Source organism: Rosa rugosa, chromosome 1 (genome assembly GCF_958449725.1).
Source record: "Rosa rugosa chromosome 1, drRosRugo1.1, whole genome shotgun sequence".
NCBI lineage: Eukaryota > Viridiplantae > Streptophyta > Magnoliopsida > Rosales > Rosaceae > Rosa > Rosa rugosa.
This window is the reverse complement of record NC_084820.1, coordinates 16,026,414-16,041,270: the sequence shown is the minus strand read 5'-3', so window position 1 is coordinate 16,041,270 and position 14,857 is coordinate 16,026,414. Positions and strand designations below refer to the sequence as shown.

The window sequence follows — 14,857 nt, the reverse complement described above, 5'->3', positions numbered from 1 at the left end:
TTTCAGCTTTTTCAAGAGGCTAGGATCATTAGTCATATGGTCAGATGCACCTGTATCAATTATCCAAGAACTATTCACAGACACCTTACCCCTTATACCTGACTGTGCTACATTAGCGGAGGCATTAGATGGTTGCTCTTTCTCTGCAGTAGCCACGGTAGCTTTTCCAGGGTTCTTTCGCGGTTTCTTGGTGAAATCCCACCAATCAGGGTAGCCAATTACTTCATAACACCGTTGTTTGCTATGACCCAAATTTCTACAGACCGGACACTTTGTGTTTGCATATGGATTTATTTTACCCGAAAGGTCGCGTGGTGGAGGCATGTTGTGGAGTGCAAAGGTGGTGGGGTCGTAGTCCATGTAGCAGAAAAAGGCCTGTACGAAGTCAAAAAATGGAGCTGCAGCAGCGCAGCAAGACAGGCTTTGTCGGCTAGAGTGGCACGGCTTGGCTCGGCTTGGCGGCTTCAGTAAGATTGCAGCAGAGCTTGTCGGCTAGGCCTATAGGATGGGTCACGTGATGTTGCTTTTCAAGGTTGTCAGAGACAATTTCGAAACTGACTTTGTAAGGGTGAAGGTGGAAAGATAAATTTGGGTGGAAGGATAAATTTGGTCTGGTGGTCCGTATAGCTTGGTTTGTTTGTTGGCTGTAGCAGAATTGTCAGTGGGGCAATGGTGCAGCAGGAGTCTTGTTGGCTGGTGTTCAATCAAACAAAAGATGCCCCAAGCAACTTTTAATTAAATAAGGGGTACGTCACCTTTTAATTAAACAAAAGGTGTGGCAATTGATGGTGACCTTCAAGACTTATTTCGAACTTCAAGGTTTGGGTGTTTTTCAGCTTTCGATTTCGGGTTTCAAAGTACGGTGCAAGTTTACAGGATTGAACCTGCTCTGATACCAAGTAGAAAATAAGAATTCGATATGTTTGGAATGCTTCAATAATATTCACCCCCAAGAATAGGGTTTATAAAGTGATGTGATACAAGAGTAATCCTAATAGGAAACGATCTCCTACAATTATACAGAAAATATAATCTACATCTACAAGGAAAGTAAATATTTACAGAATATTCTACATCCCGAATGTCTTTATTATGTTCATTCCGGGATATGGTAACTAAGAAAGTACTTAACTGTTACTATTTCATTAACTTTAATGGAAAATCCTTCTTTTAACTTAATGGCATAAGGTCCCCTATTGATACCCATTTCTGCCTCGATATGGCAGTATCCATATCTCTTATTATTATTATTATTTTTTTCCATATCAACATTTCTTTGAAAGAGCCCACCGAGTTAACCATTACTACACTTCCAAAATTTACAATAGATTCACTTCTTTAATTTAACAAAGCCAACCTTCTCAATACATAAGCCAATTCATATTCAATTCATTATTACGTCAACTTTCTAACGAAACCGACAACTCTCTGGAGCACTAACCATTTCAGTATTGCAAACCAAAATTCATTTCGCTTATTCAATCAAACCACAACTTCAACTTAATACAATCAGATCACAACAATACATGTTCAAGATACCCAAACCCTTACCAATTCTTCTTTTCCAAATTAGAAGCTAATCCAACGTATCTGCATTCCACCACTGTCAACCATTCAGATTCCTAGCAGGCAAAACACAAGTTAATAGACAACCCCCAACCAATCTTCATAACCAGAAACCGAGTTTGAGAATCCTTACCAATCTCCGATATCAATTGGACTGAACCAATAATTTCTCTCTTCTCCAACATCTTCAAAAACGCAGATTCCTCAAACCTCAAGTCTCCATCATTTCTGGTTTCAACCAAAGCTACCCCAGTAGCTCATCTTCTCTGAAACTCCAATTTGCAGAAATCCAAGAACCTCATTTCGAAGTTAAGTGACAGTGGGTTAGGGATTTCTCCATCCAAACTGAAACTGAATGTCTCAACTAAAGGAGGGTACGACAATTACCTAATCGGGAACGTACGAAGATCCGGCGTTCATGAGTGGCGGAGCTACGGTGGTCGATGCGCCAGCGGCGGCGCGTGTAGCGCGCCAGGCGGCTCTTGTCGGAGTCGGAGGTCGGGAGCTTGGGTTTCGAAGGATAGTGTAGCTCCGACTCCGTTTATGGAAGTGTTGAAGCTCGATTCGAGCTGGAGATAGGGGAATGGAGACATGCAGAACCTCGAGTTCCGGTGAGCTTGCATGGCATTTTCCGGTGGTCGGAATTTGAGGCTATGGTTCGGGTTTTGCTCTCTAGGGCTTGGTGCTTCAATTTCTGGCATTGGTGGCGTGAATCGGCGACTGGAAATCGAAGGATTAAGGAAGGCAGTGGTGTCGCGGTTTGGAGGCCGGAGGCAGTGCATGTGGGTGATGAGGCTCGGGATTGGGTCAGATTTTGGTGCTAAGTTGATTGGTGGTGGCGGTGACAAGAGGTGGTGGCCGGAGAATGGCATTTCCGACGGTTGCAGAGGAAGAAGAGAGAGGGTGTGCGAGAGGTCGGGGGAGAAAGAGAGAGAGAGGATGCGGCCGAGAGGGAGAGATGAGGAAAAATGAGGCTAGGTTTTTCTCAATTTCCTATTTATACTAATGTGCGCGAAATACGGAATTTACCCTTGCGACGAATTACGAGACTCTCTTAGCTGATTGCTTTCGGTTTTGGGCTCGTAACATTTTCCTTTATTCGTTTATCGTCGGAACTTCCTAAGTTACTTCTTGACTTCAGCCTAGGCCCAAAACTCAATTTCGTAAAAATTAAGAATCCAAAACTTTGTCACAACTCAATTTATCGTCTTCGAAACTTTGACAAACGGTCGCGTCTCTAAACTTTTGTAACCTTCTAGGCCCAAATGAAAGAATCTCGGCCCAAACCTAAATCACATGGCCCAAATTAAAGAATCTCGTCACCAAAGAAATCTTCGAACTCAACTCCTTCACTTGAGTGACCTTGTGAAAAATCTTATTGGCGAAAAATTTACCTTCAAAAATTAAACAAAATTTTCGGGGGCTCACAAGATCGGTCGCGTCGTCGATGGTGTCGTTGTTCACGTCTCACGGTTGAACTCCTTGAAAGTTCTGAATGTCTATTGGGGGAGTAATAGACGTCTATTGGAGGGCAATAGACGTTTTGAATTGATATAATCTCTTCATTTTTTTTCTTTAATCAAATTTTTATTTGTCTAATTTTAGGAATATTAATTCCCATTTCGGCGACCGAAAGGGGGCAATAGAGGTTTATTGTTCCTCTATTGGGGGCAATAAACCTTTTCGGCGACTTATGAAATCTCCAACGACCTCCGGCGAGGTTTTTAGAAAAGTTTGGTGGGTGGCGGCCGATGACCGAAATCTGGCAGCTGGTGACGGGGCTCTGGCGAAGTCTCCTATGGTTTCTCTCTCTTCCATTTTTTTTTTCTCTCTCTAAGTAACAAAGAAGTGAGGGTAAAATAGTCTAAAAAAAAACTTAATGGGGTATTATGGAAGACTTCCTTAGAGTGTTTTTTTTTTTTTTTTTTTTTTGAGAATAACTTCGTTAAAGTGTTTTGGATAAGGAGGAATTAAAAAAATTTAATGGGTTAAGTGGGAAAAAAACCCCTAAAAATGAGATAAATGGACAAAAACCCATATTATAAAGCTTACACAGTATTAGGTTAATAAATTAAATTTCATAATAACTAGGTTGTATATGGTTGCAATAATTTTGTGAATGAATGAGGGTCTAAAGGATCTCACTTTTTTTTATCAACTATGTTTAACGTTCATTTCTCTGTAGCATTGTGAATTAAAGGTATATATAATTGTAATAGATGAGATTTTTGGTTCATTTTCAAGATTCAGAATCTTGATTTTGGATTCTTATCTTAGCTTTTTTCTCACTATATCTCTCAGTGTTGGGCTGTCACTTGTTCATCTATCCATGTGTTTCATATACTTATCCAGTTATCCTGCACTGGCGGTCAATCACAATTAGACCATGAAATTTTTTAGAAAGAGTCTATTACAATTAAAACCACTTAAACATACAACTTGATCATTTATACTGCAATACACTTTAAACACTTGTACATAAATTAAGCCTCTTGATTAGATAGACGAGAATATAGGAAGGAAACGTCGTCTATATGATTATGTATTTTAAATTCTTCCCTTATGTAAACACATTTGGTGAGAGCTTTACTTGGGCAAAAAGTTATGTCGTCAAGCAAAGAAGAGGTTTCAAAAGAAAACTGAATTCTTGCAATCTTGGTCCAATGAAAAAATTGAATTTAGAGAAGAGCTCTAGGGCGCGCAACATGCATCAAAACTTTCAATTATGGTCACAAACCCTCTTTTATTAAATAAATAAATAGTAGTAAACAAGTAATATAGATGTGTGCTTTGTTGCTTGTAACATGATTTTCTCCACGCTAGTAACTCGGACCAAGATAACAGGTACTAGTGTGATCGATCCTGATCACATGGTCAGCAACTGACCATGGATTTTCTGGTCACTGACCGTCCGATTGCGATCGGACGGTTGACAGCTAAGTAATGAGATTTAAGATGAGAGCTGTCAACCGTCCGATCTCAATCGGACGGTCAGTGACCAGAAAATCCATGGTCAGCAACTGACCATGTGATCAGGACTGCTAGTGTGATACCGGACACCGACGATCAAGTCAGTAATATATTTAATAAACAGTGGGCCTAAAATAGAGTTTTTAGACCTTATGATGTAGAGAGCGGTTATATAGAGTACTTTATGGTCCTTGAAGGTAGGACTTCTTAAGTCGTATTGACAACGGATCATTTGGTGGTTAAGTAAACCTCATAGGATTGTTCACCGTATTTGTTGTGGAGAAAGGCTCCTAGAAACTTCCTCACATTAGGCCAGCTCGAGACTCTTTTCTCGTATTGGGCTTAATTATTTTTCGAGGCTCATATTGAGCTCCAGTCACCATTAGTCGACTCGTTGGGCTCATAAGAGACCCTAGAGATTCTTGGAGACTCAATCTTTTTGCCGAATTCCACAGTAATTTCTGATTGCTCGGAACAATGCTGACATAACTAGCAGTTATAGGAGGTGTTAAACCCGACAGGTACATGTTTTAGGGTTAGGGTTTACATGAGATGGAATCAATGTTGAAAGAGAGGAAGGGCTAGCAATGAAGGATTTAGCATCCAATAATTCAACATTATTACTTATTAGCACCCAATCCCTATTGTTATTGAAGGCGTAGAATTTCCAGGTGAGAGTAAACTTCATACTCTCAATGCATGCTCCCTCATCATCAATGATCAAATAACTCGCCAAGGACGTATCATGTTGAATTTTTGGGATTAAAACCTGAGTTGTTCACTCTGCTGGTACCACAATAAATTAGTTGATAATCTGTTTAAGATACTTAAAATCTTGTACTCTCAACATCATCCAGCGATAGTTTGTCATTTTTCCTTCTTGCATACTTAACTTGTTAGTTGAGATGACTTCACTTGTTTTGAGTTTGCCATTTGTTGGCATGGCAGGTGACACCTATCTATGCAGCTTATATGCATACCTTTGAAAACCCCGGAGATGATCTAAGTAAATAAACTCATCAGAGCAGCTATGTATGTCGGACGGAAGCCCCGGTTGAAGATAAGCGATGTTGAATTTGTCTGCTGGTACGTAATATTGTCCCGTTAGTACATAACTTCCTTAGTTTATATATATGCTTTGACATTGATTAATTATTTTGATATGGGTGCAAATTTGGGAAAACATTTCCAGGGCGAATACGTTGATGGTGAAGATCTTAGGCAGCTGGATTACTGCACCCATGTATTTCACTACAAGTGCGTCAGACAGTGGCTTTTGCTGAAGAACTGTTGCCCAGTCTGTAAGAGGGCAGCCTTGAAATTGAATCCCAATGCTCCTCTTAAAAGGAAATCCAACAGGATTTTTTGACAGTTCTGTCTGTTTATCATGTTTTTGGGCCACTTTATTATCATCAATAAACTTGAATAACTGTCATAAAATCCAATTATCCATATGTTCATTACAGATTAATCTATAATGAACATATGGATAATTGATAAGATTTGGAAAAAAAGTCGATTTTGGCTCTGGTAGGGTTTTTTGCTCTAGCTGTCCAACTGATAACAATATGTCCCAACGGATTTTAATCAGTGTATAATGTATCAAATACATACTGAAATCTGTGTGTAAAAGCCATTAGCCACAATAAACTCACAGAATAATAATCGGTTGTCTTCGGAGAGGGCGCTAATGCTCTATTCACACTGTTTTTAAATTCCGTGTGAAATTTGTTAGCGGGACCCACCTCCATATTATCTCTCCTCAAACACTGCATTTCCATCAAATCAACTAATAAAGTTATACTATTAAAAAATTGATCCGTGTGATTGGGCGTTATGTTGTTATTATATTGTTGTAGTATTTTTAGCTTTTCTCTTTTTCCTAAATTTACTGGATAATATTTCTTTTATGAGTTTTTCATTATGGACTTCCAGATCTGGGTTCATCAATTCCTACATCGATCTTCTGTTTGTTCATCAAAGTCCCACATCTGGTTGGAAGATGTTCAAAGTTTAATTCTCATATTTCGATGGATATTGTAACTGGCCATCACTATAAACCATTAATCAACAAAGCAAAAATATTTGATATGAACAAAAATTGAACCTGGGACTAAGGAAAAAAAAATCTTCTAGTTAGAGAAGTCTTACATCAGTCAATAGAACTCATCCATTCCCCAGGCAGCATAAATATGTTTCATATGTACATAGGGGTTAGTAAATCAAGGAACTTTGTTAGGAAAGAACAAAGAGTTGAATCCTGAAGAGAAAGAAGAAGACTCATTTTAGAAATATTACCCAAATCATAGACCATTCTCATATAGAGTCGCTAGCTACGTGAACTTCTGGAAGAGAAGAAGATGATCTGATGATGGGCGAATCTTTGAAGACAGAAGACCAAAGAGCTCAAGAGAGAATAAAGAAATTCAGGCAAATATGGATTTATTTGACATGTGTAGGGGCACTTTTGATCAGGGTTGTACGGCAGTGAAATCACCATGACCGAGCCCAAAATCTTGTCCCCTTTGTCAGAGTTAGCGAAGACTAGTCCCAACAAACTTTGAAGGACCTGAGAATCCTAGGAAGCTTGCTGTTGTGTTCTTCCCAGCAGCTCTTTGCATATTCATGGCAGTGAATTGAACATTCTAAAAGAGGTTTGGCAAGATGCGTGTGGCGTGGGAGCTAGAAAAGCGTGAGTTTCAGAAGAAGAGATCCCAGTAGTGTTGTATACTGGTTGAGGTATATGAGATAAGGAGTTTGGACAGAAGATGAGTTGGAATGGATGGAAAACTATGGATGGATTTGGGAGAAAGGAAGCATGGGAGAAGAAGAGTGCTAGAGAGCTTGCTAGCATCCTCCATTCTGTCCCTTTTTGGTTAATAGCAGTATCTATTTATATGCAATTCCAGGAGCTAAAGGAATCTCGGTGGAAGGTCTCTACTGCTGGGTAAAGAGATCACTTAGGTTAAATGCATGTACTGGATTTTGTAATGCCTCTTGGTCTGTCAAGTTTTCTCTAAAGAAGATTGTGGAATAGGTTTGGCAGATTTTCTGCTGTGATTTAGGTAGGATTTGCTCCTGTGATTGAGTCCCCGCTGTTACACATGTAAGAGTAAAATCAATGCTGTGTAAAAGAATGCTACATTTGAGAGGAAATCACTATTTGTGTAAAAAGATGCTGGTTGTTTGGTTTGAAAGAGAGTTGTTATTATGATAAATAAGGCTTGTCAATTTGAGATATCTCTTCTTCATTTACCCGTATTAAGAGTTAGGCCGTTGGGCTTGAATTTTGGTCCCAAGTCCAAAATTACCAACGAGCCTAAAACTAATAACAGGCCTCATGCAATTCCGTTACCTTCCACACCACACCCATTCTTGTAAGTCCCAAGTGCGTGAATGTGGCTTGGGTCCACGTGCATGGCATGATGATTCGTGTGTAATTCGTCTTTCTTTTTTATTAGGTTGCAATATGAATTGGACCTACTAGCTAGATTTTTGGGCATCAACAACATGTTTGTGTTATTTTGTAATTCAACAGCAAATTCCTACGGTTTTACCGTATCTTTTAGTTTTGAAATAAACACACATGTCCGTGTAGAAACCTAAAGACACAAATATGTGTCAATTGTTTTACGCATCTCTCGATACAACTGTTTATCAAAATCATCACACACGGATATTAGTAGGAGGGGGAGTGCTATACACACACTCGGCTGAGTGTGGCTCACACTCAGCCATGTAGCAGTTTTTAATTTGATAAATGATTAAAAGTAGCAAACACATTCTCTCTCCTCTTATGCATATTTTCTATGCCTGTTTTACCCTCTATTGCCACTGTTTACATTATGTCCTCTAAAAACTCCATTGGAGTGATTATTCAACAACCGCAGCCACCACTAACAGGCGCCGGCGCCGCCATCTCAAACCCAACAGACCTCACTTCGAGCGCCTCTGCCTCCTCCGCAAAGCCCAAGCTTTGAGATCACTCAAACATCCAGTGCTCTATCGCGTCTTCATCTTGTCAGTGACGGAGGAGGTATCAGAGGCTACAACCACCTTTGTCGGGAGTGATGGTAACAACTATAATCGGGGCAACCAATTTGCAAAAGCCTAAAACATGAGTTGAACTGCAAGACCAACCAGCAGAAGAATCCCAAAATCCCCAAAAATTCAAAATTAGGGTTTCTTTCCCCAGATTGAAAATCCAAATTTGAAGTGCAACCAGAAAATGTGGTGAAAGAGAAGTGTAAGTTCCCTCTTAATCCATGATCAATTTATCTACAAAGTTGTTATCTTTCTCCAAAAAATTGAAAGTAGAGATTGAAATTGATGTGGCAATCCTAAACCCAATGCCCATCTGCACCTTGTCTTCTTCTTATGTGCTTCATTCCTTATATCTAATTAAGCTTATCATTTTGTCTCTATGTATCAATCAAAGAGCAGTTTTGCACCCACGTGTTCTCTTGAAGTATATATTAAGCTATATAATTTGGCCTAGAAAGGCATCAATGAAAATCTGAATTTTGATTCAACTTTCTCTTTATTTTCTTTTTCTGCTCCGATGCTTGTCAATTGAATTATTCAGGTTTTGAATTTCGATCGATGTTCTAATTGGATTGAATTATGATTAAATTGGTTGAGTTTATAGGTGAGAAGAAGCTTGCGAAGGTGATAGCAAACAAGTGGAAGAAGGGTGCCAGTAACACCACCGAAGGCGGCGGTGAGCGGTGGGTGTGGTTGATAAACGAAGAGATGAACAGAGTTCAGTGAGAAATGTAACCAGTGGCAATAGAGGGTAAAACGGGCATAGAAAATATGCACAAGAGGAAAGAGAATGTGTTTGCTGCTTTTAATCCTTTATCAAATTAAAAACTGCCACATCAGCTGAGTGTGTATATAGCACTCCTCGGACCCAATAAAGCTTATTTCACATTGAATTCAGTGTAAATCTATAATACACACGGTTTCTCAGTGTAAATAGACAATTGACACGGATCATCTGTGTTATTAGCTCTTCACACAAAAATTATAAAATCAGTGTCAGCGTTGATAGCTAAATTAAAAGCTATTGATTTTCCTTATTCTCCTACAAGTATGTCAATTGTAATATAGGGAAATAAGGGTCTCCCGCAGAGGATTAAGTTAAATTAATTGCTTCAATGAAAGTCACAAAAAATGTGACTGCAGTTCCTACTGAACAGCAGTCGAAAAACAATCTAAAATCCTAACCAAAACAACCCAGAAAAATATGAAAATTTACAGAGACGTACTAGACACACAAGGCGTCCAGCACACAAAATTTGGGAATTTTTGGAGTTCGTTTACTATGAGAATAACAGAGAACAGAAAGAAAAACGAAACTGAACAGATTTAAGATTGGTTGATATCAAGATGATGAAACTAGCTAGGAAGGAAGTATCCACCTCCAACAATCACACACAACACACTTTGTCCAATTTACTTCCAATTAACTTAGTTGAAGACGCTCAGATTGGCTCGGTACGCTTGAACACAACCTATTACCCTTTCTTACTTTGTACGCTAGGCAGGAAGTGCTCTACACCTAGACTATTCCCAAGCAATGCAACCTAAAGGTACGTTTATTAGATTAAACATGCAGAGATCATTAAGTTTGAAAAGAGTTTGAGCAATCACTAGACATCGCAAATAACTTAGAGCCTTGCTAAACCTAGGGTTTTGTCTACTTGATAGTGAAAACCACCAATTACTTCTCTAGACAATTTGAGGAATCCAACTATTGATCCAGGCATCAAATAATCAAAGTATTAGAACCCTAGCATGCATACTAAGTAGGCCTCCAAAGCATACAAACATAGAACTCATCAATGAGAAATCGGTAAACAAAACCTCAACTTTATTAATTGGAAAACAAATTGAATGTCAGAGCATGTTGTGGATCATGTCTAGGGGCTTCAACTGCCCCCTAGCTACTGGAAATTTAGTTACACATAATGGAAGTCAAAAACACAGTTGAGTTCATGGAGAAAGAAGACAACAAAAACCAAGAAATAGGAAAAAGCTGATCGGCGATCGATCGTCGGCAGGCAGCGATCGATCGTTTTCGGTGATGGTTGTAATTCTTCTTCTTTTTCAGCTCTTGTGCGTCTCTCCTCTTCCGTATGTGTGATGATAGGTTTCTTGAACGTCCAAGGAGAGATTTTATTCAGTTTGTAACTCTTTTTTTTTCTTTCCTTTTGGGACTCTAATTCCTTGGCTTCCACGGAAGGCTCCTTTATTAATGTTCTGATTGATTTTGGATTCATTGACATCCTTCTATCCAATAAGAGCAGCCAAGAGAATTAATTGCTGAATATCTTTTTCTTCATGTTGCCGTATGCTTCCTTGACTCATCAAGATTCCACACTTCTCCATTATTTGCACATATCTCCTTCCTTTTGCTCATATTTCTTTCCTTGCTTTGGCAAACCTAATAAACATAAAAATAACTAAATTAACCAGAAAATAAGATAAACTAACAAAGTAAATATGGGAATTACCAACATTATTATCGCATAATTATGCTCCGATCAAATACCCCCACACTTAAGCTTTGCTAGTCCCTAGCAAACAAAGAACTAACTAAAACAAAAGACACGGACCTAATGTCTTCCAAACATCTCAGAGAACTTATAATGCCCACAAGTGTGGTCAACAAAATTCACACAATCACATGTCAGAATTCATAACCTCACATAATTATGCTCCGATCAAGCGTAATCCGTATGAAATACTTATTTTGCTAGTAGTGTGATCAAGTTCGGTAAGAAGATGGCGGCTCTGTGTTATTAGCTCTTCACACAAAAATTATAAAATCAGTGTCAGCGTAATCCGTATGAAATACTTATTTTGCTAGTAGTGTGATCGAGTTCGGTAAGAAGACGGCGGCTGTGGCTCCTTCAGCACTGTCAGAAGAGGCCATTGTGAGCCTGATTGATGGAGAGGATGCTATCCACGATTCTTTTTTCTATCTCTGTGGCCGACTTCTGTCCAAGAAGGCGGTAGTGATTTCGTCATTCTCGGCGGCGATCTCCAATGTTTGGGGATTGAAGGAGAGAGTTCTGATCCGGCAGGAGGAGGAGGAGGAGGACATCTTTGTCTTCCAATTTAAGGAGATGAAGGTGAAGAATCGGGTGTTTCTGCTGGTTTCTCTGGTGTAGCCTGACATAATGTTGTACCCACTGGCGGATAAGAAGATGACTCCATGACCCTGTCAAAGAAAATACACAGCGTCAGCGGTATAAATCGAGCCGGTTGGTTTATGCCTCTCTGATGCTTAAGTAAGGTTATGCATGTAATTTGACAAAGTAATGATAAGAGGAAGAAGTTATTACCCTTGTGAAGGTGGTTGAGCTTTGTTTATATACTCTCAGCAAGGGAAGAATTTTTCCATATCTTCGATGTGGGATGCAGTTCCCCTATTGCTAGGTTCTTATAAGTAGTTCTGATGCGTACTTTGGAGAGCCCTGCCGGGCTAGGCACTGCTCTGAATCGCCCAAGGTGTCGTCCATTGTGGACACCACCCGGCTGGGTACTGGTCTGGGCCTCGAACCTGGCATTTTGGTGGCCCTATGAGGTCTGATACTAGTATGAAAACCTTGTGATAGTCTGAAGTATGCGCTGGTATGTACATGGGTACTTTCTGGGGTCCTTGGTTCTACAACAACTCCATGTTGTTGCTAGCGGACTATGATGGAGTCTGCCCTCGATATGGCGCCGTTGCATCTTCTTGAGGAGTTGATAGTTGTGAAAGGGTTACTGATTGCGATGCAAAATGAGAAACCTCTAACCCTAATCGGACGGGCGTTAGGGGACTTTATTCGGGTTGACCAGGGGGCGGTGCTGAGAAAGGATCCTGTCCAGAAAATCCGTATATTTCAAGATGTTCACCGGAGGATTTGGGTGAAGCGGAGGTTTGATTAATCACCGGTTGTTTTGGTGATGGTGGAGCTACAATATGAGAAGTGCCATGGGCTCTATGCAGCTTGTGGTCTGTTCGGCCACGGAGGTGGTCCTTGTGACCGGAGGCTGGAGGCGGAGGCGTTGTAACACCTCAAGCTGCACTTCACCAGTTTAAGCACATCACAATGTCGCGAGTCTCTAAAACATAAATTGAACGCTCGATTTACATTCTAGAGAACCGCTAGGCATTTTGTTTGAAAAACTTTTTGTATAAACATAGCGGAAGCTACAAATATTTTGAGGTGAAAATCCTTGAATCACTAAATTCAATTTGTTCGTCTAGACTTGAAATGAATGCTCACTCGGGAGGTACAAAATTCAAGGAATAAGAAATTAATTAGGTTTAACACAAGAATAGTTTCATACAAGTTCTGGGATACAAAGTTCGAGAAATAGATATCGGAATAAAGTCCAGAAGATGGTTTACCGAACTTGTTCCGCACACATCTCCGTTCGTTATTGTCCCGTCACCAGTACACAATACCTGCATTCACACTGTTGTAGGGGTGAGCTTTAGTCCTCGCTGCTCAACAAGAACTCTACCTCAACTAGAATTAAAACCAATAAATAAATTTTTGGGCCGCCCAACATGAAAACTTACTTAAACCAAATATTTAAAGGAACAACAAACTTTATAATATTTTTCAATTTGAAAACCGATGCATGATGCTTAAATAAATACGGCGTCAAATCCAAGTATTACCTGATGGCCGGTCTCATAGACCCACTACACGACCTTACCTCAAATTAGTTTATAACCAGGTAAGCATAGCGAGAGCGTCTGCTACCTAGCTACATACATGGATTGGGTCGTCATTGTGATCGCTCACCGTCTGACCGGTGTAGCTAACCCTCCGGAGGTTAAGGGGATCGAACCCAAGGAAGTCAGTGCCACCTTTAGCTCTCAAGCCATCACATCTCTCACAGTTTGGTTAGTATGCATTGCATTTTAACATAACCAAACCACATAGACTTAACATGCATCATTTTATAAAAAAAAAACGTAATAGAATAAAACCACTAATCGAGGAGAGTCCCGAATCCCCAACCTGGATTCTGATGCTTTCTCTCACGTACTCCGTGAGTCGCGAACCTTCTGTTCCTCGGGTAACTGGAGTCCTAAGTTCCGACATTTCAATAGTTAATATCTCATTGAACTAATAATTGAAATCTCTACGATTAACAAATCGTACAACCAACTTTTCCTGGTTTGACCAAGGTATGACTAACCTGTCCTGATTTGACCAGGATTGACCAATTTTGACAATTGTTTGACCAATCGAGACTAGTTCGATAATTAACTCAAATTACCGAACAATTACTTGAAATTACGATATCGACCCGCTATATTAGGTGCACCAAAATTTTACTAAGGCCAATTTCTTTTCTTTACTTACTACTACTTTAACATATGCACAAGCAAACCAATAACAATTTCGTCAACGAAATATCCCAAATTTACTTAACAATTTCGTCACATAGTAATTCGACGGAATTTACTATGGACGCCCAAGACAATCTCAATCTTAAACAAGGAGTGCCCCCAACTACTAAGTGTTGGTATATATACCGCCTAGACACAAATATCGGAAGCACAAGGCTCGTTAGCTACTTAAAATGATGCCGATAACGCCCAAAGACGATGCCGATACCATACACTTGTGGTATCGGGTAGGCCACAGGTAGTCCCACATTGGAAACAAAGGGGAGACAAGCTCATCCCCACACTATAAATACATGTCTCTCCACTCATTCAAGGTAAGCCACCACTCTCCATTTACTCCTACCTGGTCTACATTCTTACATGTATCTGACTTAGGCATCAGAGGGTCGAAGGCCGACTAGCCCGGTCTTCCCTCTGACCTCTGTTTATGATTGGCAGGTACGAATCTCGGAAGTGGAAGCTCTTATGACAACCCCGTTTCTTACACAGAAACATTTGGCGCTAGAAGGAGCCCTCCAGTTGTGCTACTAGCTCACCACGAGCAATTTCATTACTTCGCCTCCCAGTCACCTCTCTCACACATCTCTCAAATATAAACAACGAGGGCCATCTCAAATCTGGGTCGGCGAAGCAAAATAAAACGAGTTGACAAGAGATAAACCAAAAAGGAAGGGAATCTCTATTCACGGTTAATCAGCAATCAATTTCTGTCAACTCGAATGATCTACATATGTACATATGTGCTTTGGGCACCGATACGTGATCTACATATGTGCTTTGGGCACCGATACGTGATCTACATATGTGCTGGCACCGATGATTAATCGGTATATGTACTCTGGACACCCATTTCCCTTTCAATCGAAACTCGGCATAGGCTCGCCTGCCTAAAGGACC

The 14,857-nt window shown here is 40.1% G+C and overlaps 2 long non-coding RNA genes across 2 annotated transcripts; one reads left to right on the top strand and one right to left on the bottom strand.

The window, feature by feature from the left end:
* Positions 1-1,461: 1,461 nt before the first annotated feature.
* Positions 1,462-1,922, bottom strand: LOC133746396 (uncharacterized). The gene is made up of 2 exons (XR_009864106.1): positions 1,700-1,922; positions 1,462-1,622 (listed from the first exon to the last, which is right to left on the bottom strand). It is a non-coding gene; the product is annotated as an uncharacterized LOC133746396 (long non-coding RNA).
* Positions 1,923-8,245: 6,323 nt separating this feature from the next.
* On the top strand, positions 8,246-9,218 carry LOC133727384 (uncharacterized). Its single transcript, XR_009855149.1, has 2 exons — positions 8,246-8,782; positions 9,185-9,218. It is a non-coding gene; the product is annotated as an uncharacterized LOC133727384 (long non-coding RNA).
* The last annotated feature ends 5,639 nt before the right edge of the window (positions 9,219-14,857 follow it).